Below are 19632 nucleotides of genomic sequence, written 5' to 3'. Positions count from 1 at the left end.
TTTCGACTCACCACTGCAACAGAAAGAAGTAGTTTTCTATTAAAAGGCATTTTTGTTGAAACACCATCTAGGGGAAAAACACTTTAGCAACCTCTAGAGAATACATATGACAGTTACAGCTACACTCACAAGTTAAAATAAATATTGAAAGTGCAAACAAAAGCAAAAAGTGCAACAGCAGCAAAGTAGACTGTCAAATTGCTCGGCTTTCTTTAACACTGCAAGATTAAGATAGTGGGAAGGTGATGCTGGAAGACACTTTTGAAGAAAGCAAGCTGTCTTCTTCCAAATGTAATTCCCAGTGTCATAACTGAAGAGGGATTTGTCAAAACACAAACCAGCAGTTGTTGCTACAGCACTGCGTGGCCAAAGAATAGCATCAATAGTTGCAAAACAGATACCTGTTTAGCAGATGCTGTCAAGAACCAAGCAGGCTACACTAAGCTATAAGGAGTCATACGCATTTCACGTTGCAGTCAGAGAGTGCTGAACAGTGGCGCAGCAGACACCAGCCATATCGAAATAGAAAAGGTTTCAAAACTGCTACTGTTCTCTCAGCCTCCAAAGACCTGTCCTTTTTCCTGTGGCAGGCAATCATTTCTCAGGCAAATGTCTGCTCTCAAAAGCTTAACTGTGGAATAAAGAGAACAGCCAAGACCCACCACTTGCCGTAGTTTGGTACTTCTGAAGGACGTCAGACCTTCAACAAAGTTCTTTATCCTCTCCAACTACGGGAGTGTTGTGGAGCTCCAAGTCTATTAAAAAAAGGTATCTTCTAAGCAAACAACAACACAACAGTTTCATCAAGTGGAGTTATATCCTAGTAGAAAATACGAGGTTCTCTTCCTTCACAGAAGATAGAGGGTTTCTCACAGCAAAAGCTTCTCTGAGAAAAACCAGTCATAACTCTTTCCAGTTGCCATTGGCTACCACAATAAATTGCCTAGCTTGCGGTTGTTCAGGAAGCTTTTCCCAAGACCTGGATTTTAAAAAGTTAAACCCTTCTGGACCTTCCTTCTGAATTCTGTCATCTCCCTTTTCTTGGCCTCTTATCTCACTTCCCCAGTCTGGCAACTTCCCTCCTCAGAGGTTAGTAAAACTACTGCCTCTACAGTAACTGTCATATGTGTTTACACTTAGTGTAGAAACTCACTAGGGCTGAAGAGCTAGAATTTTCTTCCTGTGAACCAGGAGCAGGAGCTTATATGGTGGGGGGGAAGGGCAGTGACACTGCTAGTCTCCTGTAGGCAAGTAGGAGGTACACAGAAGAAGGAAGAGCCAGGCAAGTGTTAAAAGTGTTTAAAAACCTTCTTTTCCCCTCCGTGGGTTAAGACACTTATTTTGTGGCTTATTCTCCCCAACACAACTTGAAATTAGTAACATCACAAAAATGGGGGAAAAAATGAATGCGGTATAGAAAGATCCTGATTACTGGTTGAGTACCAAAATAGCTTAACAAAAAAATGATACTCAAAGACAGACTAAGGAAATTTGAAGTCACCTTTTGTGTAGTGAGAAGTAATTGCACAGGTATTGCTATGCCTCTTTGCGATATCGTTCTAGATAAAAAGCTGTCCTCAGTTTCAACAAGTAGAATATCATGACTGAGAATACCCTTCTCTGTCAAACTTCTAATCTCTAAAGGCAGAGATTTAGAAGTGCACTTTTACACTTTGCCATACAGGGTAAAGTACCAAGAAGATAATAATCACAACCCCAGCCACCTTTTCTGTCTACAAAAAAAGAAAACCAGAAGGGATCCACTACGTTCTTCACAATATCATATGTATAAGATGCTCCCCTGCTGCTCCCACTTTTGTGGGGTCTCTGGTTTCTTTCCTCTCTCAGTTTTCATCACCTTAGAAAAGCAAAGGGTAAAGTGGTCTTGGACAAGAACATTACATAATATAATGCATGCTAAAACATGCATGACCTTGTTTCCCGTAACATTTTTCAGAGAAAAATGTGAGGGAGAAAAAGACTAGTAAATCTGTGACAGACGTCAAAAATGTGAAAACATCTGTATGAAGTTATCCCCTTTTTTCTAGCACAGCTTTTACACTATCTGAAGAGAATCTGAAAACATGTGCTTCAACAAACTAGCCCTTTGCAGAAATAACTGTCAGCATGTAAACAGGGTAACATTTAAGTCAGAGTGAATCAGCAATCTCTACCGCACAGCCAAGAGCAATAGATGTTAGAGTCTCCTTTGGACTCTCCAGAAAGACTCTTTCAGCCTACCCTGCTTTTTCAGCTTCAGTTTAGAAATAGTATATCAATAGGCCAGACCTGATGCAAATTTCATGTACAAATTCCCTCCTCAAGGTGCAGGAATTTCTATGGGATTTTGATGGTGTCGTTCCCCTCTCCACCTTTGGAAAAGTACTTTAAGTTCTGTAGAGGAAACAAAGCTAGCTCTTTACAGTGACACATCATTTACAGAAACCTATAACTCAGATATTTAGAAGTGCTTAACTTTGAATTACCTTGTTTATAGAAAATGTAATTCCATACAATGCAATCTATATAAGAGGTCTTGCATTTTTAAGTTTTCTTTGGTATTGCAGGAGCAACTAAAAACCGAGGCAAGATTAGAGCCTGAAGCTCTAAACCAGTTTATGAAAAACCTGGCTTAAAAAAAACACCACCAAAAAACCCCAAAGCCACAACACCTCTCTCCTTGTCCCCCAACTTAAATCCTGTACAGATTCAACAAGGCTACAAATGGGCATCGTGCACAAAGTCACATTTTTAAATCTTTACAGAATCAGGGCCCGGTCACGTAATGCCATACAACAAAACACGAAAAAGACCCTCCGAGACATCCAAGCAAGTCTTGTGAGACAGTGCCACAGACGTATTTCAAATCAAGTGATTTCTGTAAATGAAAGTTGAATTAAATACTAATACTCTAAAACCCCAAACTATATAAATGTATTCACAAGCCTATCAAATGATGATTTAGAGTTCAACTACTATATAAATATTGCAGTTTCTGTTATTCTTTGATAGAAGGGTTGAAGTATTTAAAAACAGGAATACATTCTTTTTTTAGACCTTATTTTACTGCTTCATATTGTTGAATAATTTACGATAGCAATGTTGACATTTTATCTTTATAATTCAGGAAAATGTACTTGCTTGATAGTTTATTTAATGCTTCCTTAATCATCAATGGCCTGAGAGCTCTCCACTTGTTCCCTATCTGAAATACCAGCTAGCTTTTGCAAAGATACAGCGCTACATGCTTTGCCAAGATCATGTTATCTCTATAAACACAGATTGTCAGAAAAAAATGGAAGCCAAAAACCCAGGGCTCTGAAAGTAAACAAAGGTTCATCATAAAATGCACCATTAGCGGAGATTCTGCAAAACTCTAATGAAGATGACAGAGAAAAAAGTATAGTTGAGACAACCATATCTTCACAATGTAACATTTCAAGTATTCTGTGTCCTCCTGTACATTTAAAAAGAAAAAGAGACACAGGTTCTTCCCCCCCTGCTGGAAAAGAGTCGAGTTATCATCATATGTGATCAGTACTTACAGAACTCTGTTTTGAGTGTGATTATGCAATTCAGTTGTATGCTTTAAAGAAAATACCTCCAATTAAGATACACTTACAAAAAAGCTCCCTCTATTCAGATTGCATATTTCCCCAGGTTCTGAAATAAGAATGGCACAAAATGTTTTTCACGATTCTTGAGATTATATGCTGAAAAAGTGTAAGCAAATTGCAGAAAGCAAGAGCATGAGAACTGTGCCCCAACAGATCAAAAAGCTCCAGCAGACTACCTGACATGGATTCAAGAAAAAAACATAATGGAAAAGCAAATAATGATTTAAATAGGGGATACAATGGCTGTAGAATAAATACCTATTTGAAATACAACATTCTTTCTCTCAGAAGCAAGAATATCAAACTTCTGGAACAAAGAGTCAAGAAAGCAGTAGATTATGTATTTGTTGATTTTAAAACATTAAGAGTATGCATTGTTGCAAAACAGGGTTTAGATAAACCCATGTTGCTGAACTTGGTAGAGCAGGAAAGCCAAAATGTAACTGGGCCACAATATATACAAGATGAGATAAGAAGATACAGTGTTCTTTTATGGATTTCAAAATGTGCTGCTATAGATTGTGCTATTATCAGTTCCTTTATGAGAAGGCATTATAAAATAAAGATGAAGCATTTATAGCATGACAGTATTTTTAAACTGATAAGTTTTTTATAAAAAGTTAATTACAAAATTCCCACTGAGCAATTATCCAACTATTCTTAAACGTCTGATGACAGAAAACTAGAGAAAACTTAAAACACTCAAGTCTTTCAGTACATAAGCCAAATTCCAACACAAGCTTTGCCTCTGAGCCCTTAAGTCTAGGGCTCTCATCTACATTTGAATCTCAGATGAGTTTCCACTACTCTAGAGAAAGTTCTGCGGATGTACCCACTCAGTAATGCAAACCAAGACACATCAGTTCTTCCTGCTAGACCCCACTCCAAGTCAGAAATCATACTGTTTCAATCTTGCCTAAAAGTGGTATTTTCCCACCCCCTTTTGGATGGAAAATTCAAATCTACCTAAGGTCATCTGTTCAAAATTTAGAACGCTCTAAAGAGAACAAGATGGGCTTTTTCCTAGATCAATCTCAAACTCACAAACCACTTCAGTTTCCTACAGAACTTTTCAGCATATTATACATATTTATGTGCAGCTTCACCTCAGCTCTGCCAAACTAAGAATTTCAGACCTCTGTGCCAGGGTTTGAAACAAGCTCCTGAAAAGGAGTTGTCTTTCATGACCCTCAAGAACCACTTCCCAAGGCAAAATAGAAAAAGATTAGGGATTCCACAACAGAGATGACAAAAACAAGCTATGACTGTGATGCAATGAAAAACCTAGCTAGCTTCTCAAGAAGGGCCTGTTAAAGATATTGCAGACTATTTAACCCTTTTTATTTCATTGAATACAATTACTTTTAATTAGATAAACTGCAGCTAAGTCTAGAATACAAGGGAAATGCAGCCTATTACAGCCAAGTTTTTTTGTAACTTGTAAATTACACTAAGACAGGTCTCCAGCTGAGCTAGGCACTCTAAGAGGTTTTCAGATATGACAAATTGCTGAGACCCACTGAAATCAACTAGAAGTTTAAAACTGACCATGGTTTCTCCTCTCTTTATGCATGCTTTGAGCTGCTGAAGATACACCCTAACAAACTATAAATTACTATAAATACTATTAGTTATTGGATTTGTTAAATGTATATTCCAATTAGCAAACTAAATCCAATTAAAAATCCTAAGCAGGAATTAAAAACGTCTGAAAGGACCACTTCTAACCAGGCATTCCAGTATCTATAAATGGATATCCCTCTACCCGCTCCTGCCCTTAAGCATTTGCCACATCTGCTCACCTACCAGTAAACAATCTTTTAAATAACCTTTTTTTACTTAATTGGTACACAGTAAGGACTTTGACCACTACTACATGCAAGAAACAGTCCACCCATACCTAGATCCAAACTAAACACTATGATATTTGTCTGCCAGTTCATCAAATAATAACTAAATTGAGTTTCATTTTGTTAAAGCAAATAAGGTCACAGTGCAATTACATCCCTCTGACTGGCACATAGACAAAAAGAAAATGTAAAAAACCCCACCCAAATAACAGCAGAGGCAAGACCATGGCCTTAAGTTTTTAGATCACTGATAGCATTCTTTGGTATCAAATTTGTTTAAAAACAAAACGCACAATGCAACATTTCTGTAGAAGACAGATTGTGCTTCTGTCAGTGACAAACAGGCTCAGTGCCATCAGATTACTTCCACTATTCTAGGCAATCTTTACCCATTTGCACAAGTCCATAACTGTGCATAGTAATCTTCATATTTTCAGTTTGCATTGCACTTCAATACTAGGGTGATTTACATAAAACATTGTCACTTTTCTTATTTTCCAGATCTAACACAAGTACAAGGTTCTAAACTATTTGCCAAAGTTCACACTGTGAGCCACTGGTAGATCAGATATAAGCACAATTCTTTGTTTCCCAAAATAATTAATAGAACACATTTCACTGTGAAGAACTACCTCATAATTCCTTTCAAGGAAGGTAAATAGCTGAAAAATTAAGTAACATTTCAAAAGGAAATACATTTTAAAATTCAACCCTTACCATAACTCTCCCCATATGCAGTTTCATTTTTCAGTTTTCGTATATAGAGGAAACCTCAGACAGGGGAAAGAAAAAGAAACTCTGCTGAACACACAGAGTTCAATATGAAGGGCATGTGTAAGAAAAAAATAAACAATACCAAGAAAAAAAAAGACATTAAGAGGGAAAGACATAGATGCACTATATTCAACACATCTCAGAGTAGCACAACACAATGATTCTGCAACCTGTTTAAGATTTTCATTCCCAAATACTCCTTAGAGTTCAGGAAAAATAGAATTAGGTAACAAATGTTACACTACTGTGAACATCTCTATCAAAGCCTGTGGCTATATTGTTCAGTACCTCATATCCCTTCATGCCTTCAACAGAAACAGGATTCTTAGTGGCTCTGTGGTACTGAGCCAGTCTAAATGCCATTACTACGTAGACTTAATGCCCCTGCATTATTCCGAGCAGTAAATAAAACAAGTTCACAGAACGGGCTTTTGAGTTTTATTTTTGAGCAGTTTCTTTTTGAGAAAAATTAAGGTAGTTTGATGACTCTCATAATCACCAAAGGATGTTAGAGATCACCTAAAACCAAAATAATGTAAGAAGTGGTAGAGCATAACAGAGTCTTCCCTTGCACTTCCTCTTACCAGCCACATGCTTTTCTTGACAGCAAGACAGTATAATGGAAGGATTCATCCTCTGGTGAAGGATTCCATCTCATTTGATACAGAAACTTCCTAAAGTCAAATTATCCCTCTTGAACTATGCCCTATTAAGTAATGTATGCACAGCTGTTGAGTCACACCTGAAGACTTCAGCCCATTTTACATGTTGTACACAGTCTCTAACAGAAAGAAGAAGAGTGGGCAACAGGAAAAACAAGCAAATCCTTGGGGAAAAAAAAAAAAGGAGAGAATTCAGAAAGAGGACAAGATGACAGATATCAGAAACTGACAGTTACAGCAGTACACAAGATCAACAAAGATCTGAGTATCCCTTACTCTACAACCTGGATGTTGCTTAAATAGTCCTCAAGTTTGGAATGTGTTATTAGGGTAAAAGCATAGATTAGTATGCCAAGTCTGAGCCCAAATGTCTCAGAAGATAGATGCTTCTCCTCTTTCCCCATCCCTCCTCCCTGCCAAGTTTCTCTAATACAGAGAATTCTCTTCTCTCTCACCTCCCATCCACAGCTAGGTATGGAACCAGGTTCAAATTTTAACCGAAATAACCTCAGTCACTTGGCATTTACTCCACCTTGTTAAAAACTAATCAAAAACTTATTAAAATTGTTTAACTAAAAGTTAGCGGATTGCTAGGCAGGCACAACCTTAATATACATAAGGTGAAACAGATGACTGTACTTAGGCAAATGAAAAAAACTAGCAGGTCAGAACCTGCTTGATCTCAGTAGGTACAGGAAAATACACAGTAACTCTGAACACGACCAAAAGCCTGGACTCCATTTAATTCCTAGAAAAATCCAAAAAGAGGAAGGAAATTAAGGCATTTTGCCACAATCAACTTCTGCCAAAGCAAATCTGTTTTGTTTTAACCTTTGGAAACAGAACTGAATACAAATGAAAACTTGGGAAGAAGTTTAAACTACTCCTGAGAAGAAAAATACCTTCTCACAATTATTTGCTGGGAGGCAGTGACAGACACTAGAGGGATGAGATACTCCACAATGGGAAAGGAGTGAATTAAAAGCAGAAGCCTCAGTTCAAGTTGAAGATAGAGATAGCACACTGAGTCATATGTGGGACAGAAACCAAGAAAACTAGAAAGAGGGTAGATGTTTGTCCTACTTTTATCTCCTGCACTTTACATTCTTGTCCAGTAAGAAAGAGTATATAGGACTCTTTCATTCACCTCCCATCTCTGGCAGACACAGTCTCTCCCAATCAGGTCCCAAACTTGTACAAGTGAACTCTCCACCAAGGACTCTCCTCTTCCAGTCTCCTTAGGTTCTGTGACTCTGCTCAGCATCCCCAGGCCACTAAATCAGGCACTGCAGAGCATACAATAAGGATCACATCCCATAAAAATTCATTAGTTTTCCATTCCCATGGTGTCCAAATCATAGCTACATGTAAGCAGAAATAAGAAGCTAGAATAGCTATTGTTAAAAATATACCACAGGTGCTTGGGTGGGTGTTCTTCCTCCTCCCTTTTGGAGGGAAGGAGAAATTATTATTTTAATCCTTACCAAATATTTCTTTGGTTCTTCCATCACTCTCCAAGCAACATTTATTTATTTCCTCAGAGTGCTGGCAAAAGGTGATGGAGGAGGATTCGATCACATTGGCAAGCTTCAGGGGGTGGTGATTAGGACTGTTAAGTCAAGCATTTCAGTCATTTCTTCCTCTTTAAACATGGGGAAGTGCCACCCTACTGTTGCTAACATCTGCAGACCTTTTTTCTTATGGAAGTAGCATAGATGAAACCTATAAAATCATATTTTAAGCAGACAGAAAATGAGAAGTGGACAAAAGATCTTTATGGGAAAAAATAGACCATCAGGGGTGATTTATGGGAAGAAAAAAAAAAAAAAGAGAAGGCTTAAGGAGTCTTCCAGTAGAGCACTTAAGCAAGACCAAGTTGACACAGTTGTCCAAATCACCTTCTGAACCTCCTCATTGTTGTGCAGTGTGTAAAAATACCAGTAACAGTGACCATTATTCCTCAATAAACTTGAGCCAGCATGGCACAAGAGGACATGCTAAGCGTATTGCCAATGACAGAATAAAGAATGTTTAGAGTCTCAATTATTGACAAAGCTTACCTATTGCAGAGCCAACTAGTCTTACTGAAAGAAACCAGAACAGTTAACACTTGTAGCAACATGCTCCTCCAGAAGAACAAAGCAGCTCTGATCCCTGTGGTTCCAGCTAGGTACTCTGTGACCTGCCACTCTGAAGCAGAATGGAGAGACATGGAAGTAGCTGTGTTATTTTCTTATCACCTGGAACACACAATGAGCCAAACTACAAATGACTGTAAGCATCTGGCTGTCTCTCAAGTACATACAAAATAGAACTGAAGAAATGGTTCTGCACAGTCCACCAGCTCACATGGGGATTTCACAGTTGTTCAATTTTTTCTTGGGCAGTCTATGCTAACATCTACTCAGATAAATCAGTTTTGCTTCTTCCTGAACACAACAAATTACCTAGTTTTCCACAGAGCTTTTAAAACACCCAGCCTAAATATGAACAGGCTTCAGCAAGGTGCCAATTATTCCAGTGTTTCTACATAAGTGTTTGAAATGGTGTATAAAATACATCAGTGTCAGCCAATTTATTCTCTAGCCAAACTGACATGCAATCAGTACTACGAGTTTCAGTGCTCTCTACTCACTGGTTGGTCTTCATGGACAATGAGCTCCCAGACAGCTTTTGAAGCAGCTTGTCATTTCCTGGTTTCTTGTCACAGGGCTTACCCCCAAACACACCTTGTATTTGTAATAAGTCTGAATGCTTTGCAACCATACAGAAGTTGAAAAGGTCCAAGCACAGAATGAGAAGGAAGAAACCTGGATGTTCAGAAGCACTAAAAGAAAGGGCAACACACTTAGCTGATCCTCACCTGCTGATGCTAAATTAACATTGGTCTTTCTACTGCCTGATTTCTCAGCTGCCCTGTTATTTTACATTTGAAAGGGGTTGTATGATATCCAGCATACAGTAAACCCTCCCACAATGGGTGGTGTACGTTTTATCTATTTACTGAAGCAGCTGTCAAAGTTGCACTTGTGGTACATCTTCCCTCAGCTGCTTTACACACCATTATCATAACATATAGGATGGAATTATGGAAAATTAGAGATAGGTACCTGCCTTTCAAGTAGTTTTTTTCAGCCTTTAGAAAGAATTAATGATAACTGCATTTTTACTTCAGGCATCTGCCTAAATTGCAAGCCTAGCATAGGGTTTTTTTTAATTAGTATGTAGTATTTCAATCAGTAAAGTATCAGTTTTATGATCAGTAGGTGTCACAGCAGGAGACAGTTCATCACAAATTATTTTGTGATTAACAGTTTCCCCAGACTACCAATGTGATGAGCTTGAAAAATTCAATTTCCCTTCCATCACTAGTACATGATGGGAATTTCTTACTGAGTACTGCCCAGATTAAACTGTCTACTGTACAGGAAAAGAAACTAGGCAGAGTAATGCCTAGTAAGTTCCTGACAAATTATTAATACTTAATACTTTGGATATTGCCCACAGTGGTTGCTTGAAGCCCTGTGGCCACTGAGGACATACCAGACAATACAACAGCTTGTAACAAAACCTGTTATTGATATTCTCTACTAGCATAGACAGTATAAGAGATATTAATTAGTGCTTATGGCCGTGTAATTTTCAAGTATTTAAAATTCAAGTATGTGAACAAAGATAACAAATATGGGTCATTTTTTTTGGACAGACATGTCATCAAAAAGCTATCTTGTTGCATGCATTTTGCACTACAGCTATTGCCTAACCGTGCTCCTTTCATTCTTTTTTATCGAAGACTCAGAACCAATATCTTTCTTGATTCAAAAGCTAAACTCCTAAATATTTGCTTCCTTCCAAATGAGCCCCATTCTCTGGTCTTTAATGTTGCTTGGTCCTCATAGTCCTAGGTGCTACTTTTACTCCTACAATGAAGGAGGATCAGTAAGTATTTCTGGAGCACCTACACTCCATGATAACTAATGAATAATGAAAGAAAGGCTCAACTCTTCACACTCATGAAGAGTTTCATGTTATGAAACAGTTCTTCATTAGGCTATCTCTTCCATTTCTTTCAGCTGATGAAGCATTCATTCCTCCTTTTCCTCAAACTCTATATAACAACCATTCCAATTCCTGTAAATCCAGCCTCTGTTTTGAAATATCTCTAGAGAATTTACCCATAGCAACTAAGGTTCTTTTAGTTCTTTATGAACATGCATTATAGCAGTTTTGGAGTGGTTTTGACTTAATGCAACTCAAAGCTTACTCCATATACTTAGTCATCTTTTGTTTTTCTGAGCATTCCACTCTAAATGCGCTTTTTGCTTACTGGCAGAGATCCAGTGAGCATGCTTCAGAGTCATCCATAAGACCATACAGTAGAGGTCTCTCCCTAGACAGCCTCAATGCACATGGTGTGATTTCAGACTAGTTTTGCTTTTTAACAGCCCATGGCACAATTCTGTTACTTGTATTTATTCTGCACCTAAACTACAACAGGAAAACATAATTTTGAGAGTTAATTCTCTCTATGTTTTTTTCAAGCCATTTGCTTGTTCACTTGCTTCAGAACTGGCATACAGGATCAGATCAAAAGGCACATCTAGCTCTTCTAACAGGGGCCATAAATGAGTACCCAGGGAAGAGCTCAGGAATAGGGCAAGCCTACAACAGTACTTTCCCAGTGTAGTTTCACAGTGATCTGAGTTTCACAAACATCTTAAACCAGGATGAATACAAAGTTATCTTTGTGTTCTTTACAAGTGGCACCCGAAAAAAGGTAGAACAAGTGCATGTTTGTTGATCAGGCTGTTTACACTTCAACTACTGTAGTCGATGTTAGTACCACATTCAAGACTTCCTTGTATTCCTGTATCTTCAAAGTATCTCTTACCTGTGATTAAGGCAGAATGATATTTAATCATTTGCAGGAATTGCCTTCATACACGGTACTCCTTCCTTTCTTTCCTCATTTTAGAACAGTCAGACTTTCCACATCAAGGGTGTTTTATTTGAGGGTTTCACTCATTCTTCTTTCCCCATATATTTTACTCTAACACCACATTAACTTGTATCTTTAATCCTTTTCCCAGCAGCATCATTCCTATATCACTGCCAAAAGCCTACAGCAGTGTTTTGGGCACTGATCAAGACCAGCAACGTGTAACAAGGAAAGAGCTTTAACTGCTTGGCAGAAGAAAGATATTGGCAGCTGGTAAGTAAAAAAAAAAAAAAACAAACAAACAAAAAACGGTTGGCATAGTGCACAGGGAAAGAAAGCCATGACCACATTTCATTTTCTTAAGTCAGTTCTGAGTGAAAAGTGACTGATCAGCACTATTACACACCATCTAGTTATAACATACAAAATCTTAAAAGAAGAAAGTTTTTGAAACAAGTAAGTCAATGCGTTTTCACATTGTCAGATGATGGATTAAATTAATTTGTACTGTCTCATTGCACCATGAGTACAGTGAATATCTAAATGTTCCCAATTCCAATGTTTATGCAAAATTGATAATACAATGATTTCTGTTAATACAAACCAAATTAACATTGTTGCACTCGTTACAAGAGAGATTTTTATGCTTCTGTATAATGCCCTATGCCCTACTTCTAGCACCTATATAAACATCCTTCCTCCTCAGCTTCCACTCATTTCAATTCCTTATCACAATACCCTCATCCTTAAACAGCTCTCTAGCTCTCCTCACAGCCCAGAAAACTTCAACTTCTGACCCTTGGCTAGCTTTTGTTGTGTTCCTGTCTTTGTCTGATCTCCCCCTGAGCCAAAGGACCTCCATCAAAGAACATTATGCTCTGTGATAATGCTATCTCTCCCCTACAATCTTCAGCCCCACAATTCTACATGCCACCCATTCCACAACTTTTCTCCATCAGCACTGGCCACTTCACATTTGATTTCCTTTCTGTTCTTTTCTCAATCTACTCACATAATTACTGAATCTCTCCACTTACCCCTTTATTTCCGCCCCCTCCATTCTTTCTCTCACCTCACTTCAGCATCTCCATAAGCTTCTGTTTCCACTCAAGCCGAGGCCCACATTGCAACTGATCAGCCTGAACTTCCAGTGCATATGATTCTTCTCCAATATTGTGATTTTACAAGGAAAAGGACATTCTCTCCAGCATGCTGCTTAACTTGCACTTCAAATTCCAATCTCCTGTCTCTGCTTTTTCCTGTCCTGATTTCTTCCCAGGGCAAACTGCTAAATGGTCTTACCTCTGTAACCTTCTTGCTGTTTTTTTCCTTCCACTACTATTCCTCTACTTGATGTCACAAATTGACACGTGTGTCTGATCCGTCCTTTGATCTCTGTATTTCCACTAATTCCATTCCATTTTCTAACCTTGCTCATTCCTTCCTCTTGTTCTACTATTTCATCCTCACAGGCAGTTTCTGTTTCCCATTCATTCCCCACCAGACTGATGCAAAAACCCAGTCTCCATGTCTCAATTATTGTTTGAAATAAACCTCTTCCATACTGCTCCTCTTGCCAAGAGGTGCTCTCCACAAAACATCCATCATACCAATAATGCATTGGCATTCAGTTCCCATCTTAAGATTCTGACACCTACACAAAAGGTAAATGAAAAAAAACTAAAAAGATGTTGAAGTTGTACCTGCCAACTCGACCATTACTGGCCCTTTGCTCTTCCTCCTCATCTGGCTATATTTGCTGTATACTGTCTTATGTGTAGAGTCTAAGCCAATTTTTCTGTTCTGCATTTGTATATAATTTATGCAGCAGAGTCCTCAGCCAAGCTTGGAACTTCTGAGAAGTTGGACAGACATTGATTACACTTAGGAAAATACATTATAAGGGAAATGTTGCACAATTAAAGCTACCTAATAGGCTCAGGGAAATCTTGTAGGACAGATACAACTGCTTGAGAGCAGTTACTTGACAGTTACTGTTTTCTCCTACGTAAGTATATATGTTAGGTCTTAGGTTTGTGTGTCACAACAGACTGATGGATGAATCACATATAAATCGATCCATTCTCTTAATTATTTGACTTGACAAAGATGCTCTCCTACTAAGTGATAAATGTTACACCAGGATGAACCGGACATTTTTATGTGAACATTTAAGATGACTAACACTTATTTTTGTTCCAAACACACATGCATTGCCACATGTCATTTACTTCTACAGCACCTTCACAATATTTCAGTTTCCTACCATCCTACCAACCATGTTCTTTTTTTGTTCTTGCAGTTGAAGCATTCAGTTCCAATTTCTGAGGCAGATGATGATTACTGGCCTTCTGAGACCAGTAATACAAATCTCAGCACTGCTCAGTTTCCAAAATTTATCTGTTTTCCTGCTTACAAAGAATGAAGACAGGGAAAAATAAGAGCTAACACACTCCTATTGAGATATTTCTGATTTTCAAAGTAGATTCAACTTTTTCATCCATTTTCCCAATACAGAAGAATTACATCATTTGGCAAACTAAGCTTATCATTCAAATAAAACTAAACTAAAATACACCAAACATGCTCAATGAAGTACATGGAATAGGACTGAACTGATTTTGGTCATCTGTCTTTGTAATAATGATGACATATAGAAGGGAACAGATTCTTATCAATGATATGTGGTATTACGCTAAAAGAGAAAAACATAGTGAGTATTACAGCTTTTTTAATACCTGCCAGACTCCAGGCCCCTGACACCACTATCAGATTAATTTGGTGTTCGTTTCTCACCCAAAACTAGTATTAGACTCAGGATAAAGATGACTTTGTATTGAAATCATCACTGAGGTAGGTTGGTGGGAACAAAAAAAATCAGTAACACGTTTTGTAGGAATATGCAGACAGGTGATGTTATCTGCTAGATTAATATTCAGATGGATAGTCATCTATCTTGTCAACTGTATGGCACATATTTGGGCTGCTTAATGTCCTGGCCAACTTCTGCCATGTTTTCAGAGGTTTACAAGGAAGGATGCACTTAGCTGAATTAAAATATAAAAATCACTCAAAAGATTAATTGATATCAATGGGTGCTAGGCATGTCTGACAGTTCTGAAAAATCCCTCTGGCCTTCAAACACAAAAATCATCAGACCAGAAGATATTTGAGTTCTAGCCATTAAGTTAGAGATACTTTTCCATTTTTTTTTTCCTCCCCAAATGACTAACTTTAAGATACCACATAATTCCTAATTTCCATGTAATTTCCTCTTCCTCTTCTAATCTTCCCTCTCTCCATCTTTTAGTGTCACTTTCTACAGGTTTTTTTTCTCCCATCCTACTGACTAGGCAAATCTGCTTTTTCTGCAACCCAAAAGGGAAGGAGATCATAGGGACTTAGCTAACTTAGAAGACACAGAATCACTTTCAGCAACTCAACAAGTCAACTTCCAAGTGATGAAAAAGCACATTAAAAAAGCACTCAAAGCAGCACATCTGGCAGATATTTTCAGGTATGAAGAAAATACCTACCATGAGCAGTCCTTGCATCATGTAAGACAAGCTATTATAAAATAACAACTCCATACTAAAATAACTGGGTAAACAGGGCAAGAAAGGAAAAGAAAGCAAGCAGGCCATTTTCCTCTCAAGAGAGGACACAGAACACGGCAGCAGGATTAGGCAGGACTGCAAATCCATCTGGCAAGGACAATGATTCACACTGGAACACAACATGGGGCGAGACAGAATTATACAACTTAAGTAGTCACAGATCTTGAAAGGACTTGAGGAGGAAGGCAACTGATCTTCTCCAGTGACGCCTCCTGACCCTTAAGAAGGAAAAGACAGGCATATACTAAAGGAAGAATCTGGGTTGTGCTTTTATTCAGGCACATCTGATTATACATGTTGACCAGCAGAGAGAGCTGCATGAACTGGAAAGTCTGCATCTCAAATAGGGCACTAGTCAACACTGACTATCTGGAACAGCATTAGGGGCAGCATTTAATTAATAATGTGAGATAAGGATATTAGGTATGCCTATGTGGTACACACACAAATTGACAGACCACAAGAAAACTGAACCCACACAAACACATTCATTCAATTCTCATATACAAACGCTAGGCATTGCTAACTAACATACAAGAAGAATGCAGACAGTTCTGAAGAGCTGGAGTTCTGAAAAAGTTCTTCTATAAAAGTGGAATTCTTGAAATCATCAACACAGTTTCCAGTAATGAAATAAGTGAGCTGTTGGCAAAGACATGCAAGCAGGTGAGGAGAGTGTTCCCATTATCACAACTTCAAACAAAACCTTCTGAATGCATTTGGGATCAGCATGTAATTGATGAAGTCCAAAAGAACCTTACTTTATATTCCCTATCTTTCAAGATGTATTCCTGATTAACTCTTCTACACGATAGCTTTTCAGTACATAAACAAATCCATTTAACCATTCAAACCCCATGAAAAAGCACAGAAACTTTTAAATAAAAAGAAGTATACTTAAATAGAAAGATTTTATCACTAAAAGAATTGTGTACGTTGGCTTTGGATATTCATGATTTCCACCTCATATTACAAAATTATCTAGAACAGCAGCAGCCAAGAGTTGACATTAATCACATACCAACACAAATAAAATTACAAATGGCAGCAAGACCCATACTAGCCTGCTTTTTCCCCCATTTAAAGGGTTTAATAAAGCTACACATTTCTTTGAGATACCTATTGTATAAACACGTCACAGAAATAAAAATCCGGTGAACCAAGTGCATTTACTTGCAAATTTACATGCAAGAGACAGCTACGTTTTGAGTTGAACAGGCAACTCAACTAATTTTGAATGCCTACAAAACACACACCCCTATTTCATCATCACCAAAACTTAAGACTACTTTAATTATCTAACAATTAATAAATCTAGTAACAAATTTAATTTTTTAGTCTCAAATATGAAGGTTAATGCAGCCTAACTTCTCCTTGGAGGAGAGTGGTTTCACACTGGCTTAAAGCTGTGAAAATGTGGAATGCTGAAGTCCACTCTGACTTTCACCCGGTATTCCTACTCGCTCCCTTATGTCAGCACTTGTAGTTGTACTGTGACAATATTTAGTAAACCAATTTCAGTTAGGACTATTTTACAGTGTTCAGCAGGATCAGTTCTCTGCATTCTTTCATTCCACAGACACAGGATTGCCAGAAAAGGTGCAGAGAAATCTATGGGAACATGCCTTAGTCCAACACTGATATGGAACTGTATCCTCAATGAATGCACCACTGAAAAAAAAAATTCAACGTTTCTTTAAATCTGCAGGAAAACCAGCAGAGTTAAGAAAGAGCTAGTTTATGGCTGGAAGCTTATACTGTCTTAGAAAGAGACTTAAGGAAAATCTGAAAAGAAAAGATTTCATATAGGAAAAAGGCCATGAGCATACTTTTTTCACAGTAAGACACTTTTAAAAAAAAAATAAATCTGTACTGGTTCAGCAGGCTTTTGCAAGGATTTCGACTTAGTATCTCATTACGTTCCACTTCAAGAAATAAGCGAAAAACATACTTTAGAGAGGTTGTTACACATATTAATTATTGTCCCAAAGTAATTATCAAGAGGGAATCAAAACCAAGCAGGGTTGTTTATCCTGGGGTTATGATTATTCATACAAAGGTGCAATTCAAGCAAACATTTTATTTAGTGTGAGACAATACACTATTTTCATATCGCAACAAAAACAAGTCACAACTATTATGCATGAAAGTGACAAAGGCTGATATAAATTATAATTAATAATAAATCGTAGACTAATATAGTTGGAAGGGACCTATGGTGATTATTTGGTACAATACCCCTGCTCAAAGCAGGGTTAGATTATGCCAGGCTCAAAGCCTGTCTAATGAAGTTTTTACTGTCTTCAAAGATACTTCACAACCCCTCTGAACAGCTTGTTACAGTGTTTGACCATCCTCCTGCTGAAAAAAATTTCTGTAATACCTAACAAAAATTTCCCATGTTTTCACTTGTGTCTGTTGTCTCTCATCTAAACACCATGTACCTTCAAAAACAAGTCCAGCTCCATATTCTTCACAGCCTCCCATCAGCTAGCTGAAGACAACAAACCGATGTCTCCTCAGACTTCTCCAAATGGAAACACACAGTTCTCTCAGCCCCTTGTACAACATGTACTCCACCCCTATTCATCTGTGGTGGTCCTTCACTGGATTCATTCCTGCACGCCAGTGTTGATCTAGTATTAAGAAGCTCTGAACTGGAATAGCACAATCAGACAAAATGACTGCCCTTTCAAATATAAGGTTCATTCAAAAGAAATATATTTTAATGATACAGATGGCAAAGTTAGATACCCAAGAAAAATGCAGGCTACACCTAGGAAATAACTGAGTATGCCCTGAGAAGTAGCAGTTAATCGTAACTGATGGCAGAGTGAGAATGAATTCAACACAAATTTTCAATATAATTCAGCAGTAAACATATTTTATAAGCACCACCCATATGTATGGATCAGATTTTGTCTTCTTTATACATACACATGTGTAACATTATGCATATTCAATTTTACTTACATACTTTGTATATGAAAATGTATATATATATATATAAATAAATCAAGGGATTTAGTCACCAAGGGTGGAGACAACTTTACCTTTACATACCACCTAGCTGAAATCCAAAACAGGAATACAGTTCTATAGTCCCTGCAAGAGTGACATTTAAGATTATTCTAGTCTGAAGACTATCTAGAAAATAAATTACTATTTTTTTTTTTGCAATTGTTAAGCATTTTAAGACTAAATGAAAGCAGAAAACTGTCATTTATAAACATTTGTTGTCAGCATTGAAGTTGTACATATTTGACAATCACTGAACTTGCTGGAGCAGCTTCTGACTCGCAAAAGTGTCTGTGAAGCAACTGCAAATCTGCGCAAGAAAGAAGGAACAGTAACCCAAAATTCTACTCTTAACGTAGGAACTTTGCTATGCAACAAAAACAAACACAAAGTGGCTGGTCCAGTTTTAAACTTTCTTTGGGCTAACATGATTTAATAATTATTTTTTTTTCAAGCAGTGCAGATCAAACTTTACAATGAGACGACCCCTTTCCTCAAACTTGGAGGATGTTTCATAGTACGCTACAATACACTTTGCTAAACTACATGAGAGAAATTTGTATTTTACTCCATGTAACAGAAAATTCAATCTGTAGATGGAAAAAGAAGTAAACCCAGAGACACAGACTGATTCCTGAAAATGCACTGTATCTTTCCAGATTCTACATAAAGGTAGAAGAGGATTCAAAAGCACTCTTTTTGCCAGTACAGGTCGTGGGATGGTTACATCAGCCAGCAAGTAAATACTCTCAATTTGACAATAAAATGAAATAAATTCAGAGAAGAACCATTTTAGTGAAGAAGAGATGTTCGTAATTGTAAAATGTTTGGAGATTAAAAGGATTTTATTCCCTTTGCAACTACAATGAAGTATTTGTCTCTGCAATCTGGTCTGTCAATAAACACAAGCAAGGACTATAACCTGCTTCATGCTGTCCACTCTCTGCCCTCCTGCTCCTAGCCCTCTGTTACCCTTAGGAGGTTCAAGTGGAGTGGAAATTGGTATGGAAGTTTTCCCATACATCTTCTCAACACTTAACTTACACTGCAAGAAAGATCTGGGACATGGAAGCTTGTTAAACTTTTACCAGGAACTTCAAAGCTTTAATAATAAACAACAGCACCCACTACACAGAAATGTTCACAAAGTAACAA

At 37.7% G+C, this 19632-nt stretch overlaps 1 protein-coding gene across 9 annotated transcripts in view; it reads right to left on the bottom strand.

Annotated features, from left to right (window-relative positions):
- The window catches only part of JAK2 (Janus kinase 2), a 99991-nt gene that overhangs the window by 57205 nt on the left and 23154 nt on the right, over positions 1-19632 (bottom strand). For 2 of the 9 annotated variants that reach the window (XM_074856643.1, XM_074856638.1), the window contains exon 1: positions 663-1167. The exons of 4 other annotated variants lie outside the window; for them this stretch is intronic. The gene's annotated coding sequence lies outside the window, so the exon portion shown is untranslated. 3 more of the 9 variants (XM_074856647.1, XM_074856646.1, XM_074856644.1) reach the window with 3 other exon arrangements.

This window comes from Strix uralensis, chromosome Z, assembly GCF_047716275.1.
Source record: "Strix uralensis isolate ZFMK-TIS-50842 chromosome Z, bStrUra1, whole genome shotgun sequence".
NCBI lineage: Eukaryota > Metazoa > Chordata > Aves > Strigiformes > Strigidae > Strix > Strix uralensis.
The sequence above is the reverse complement of the archived record's forward strand: the minus strand, read 5'-3'. Positions and strand labels throughout refer to the sequence as shown.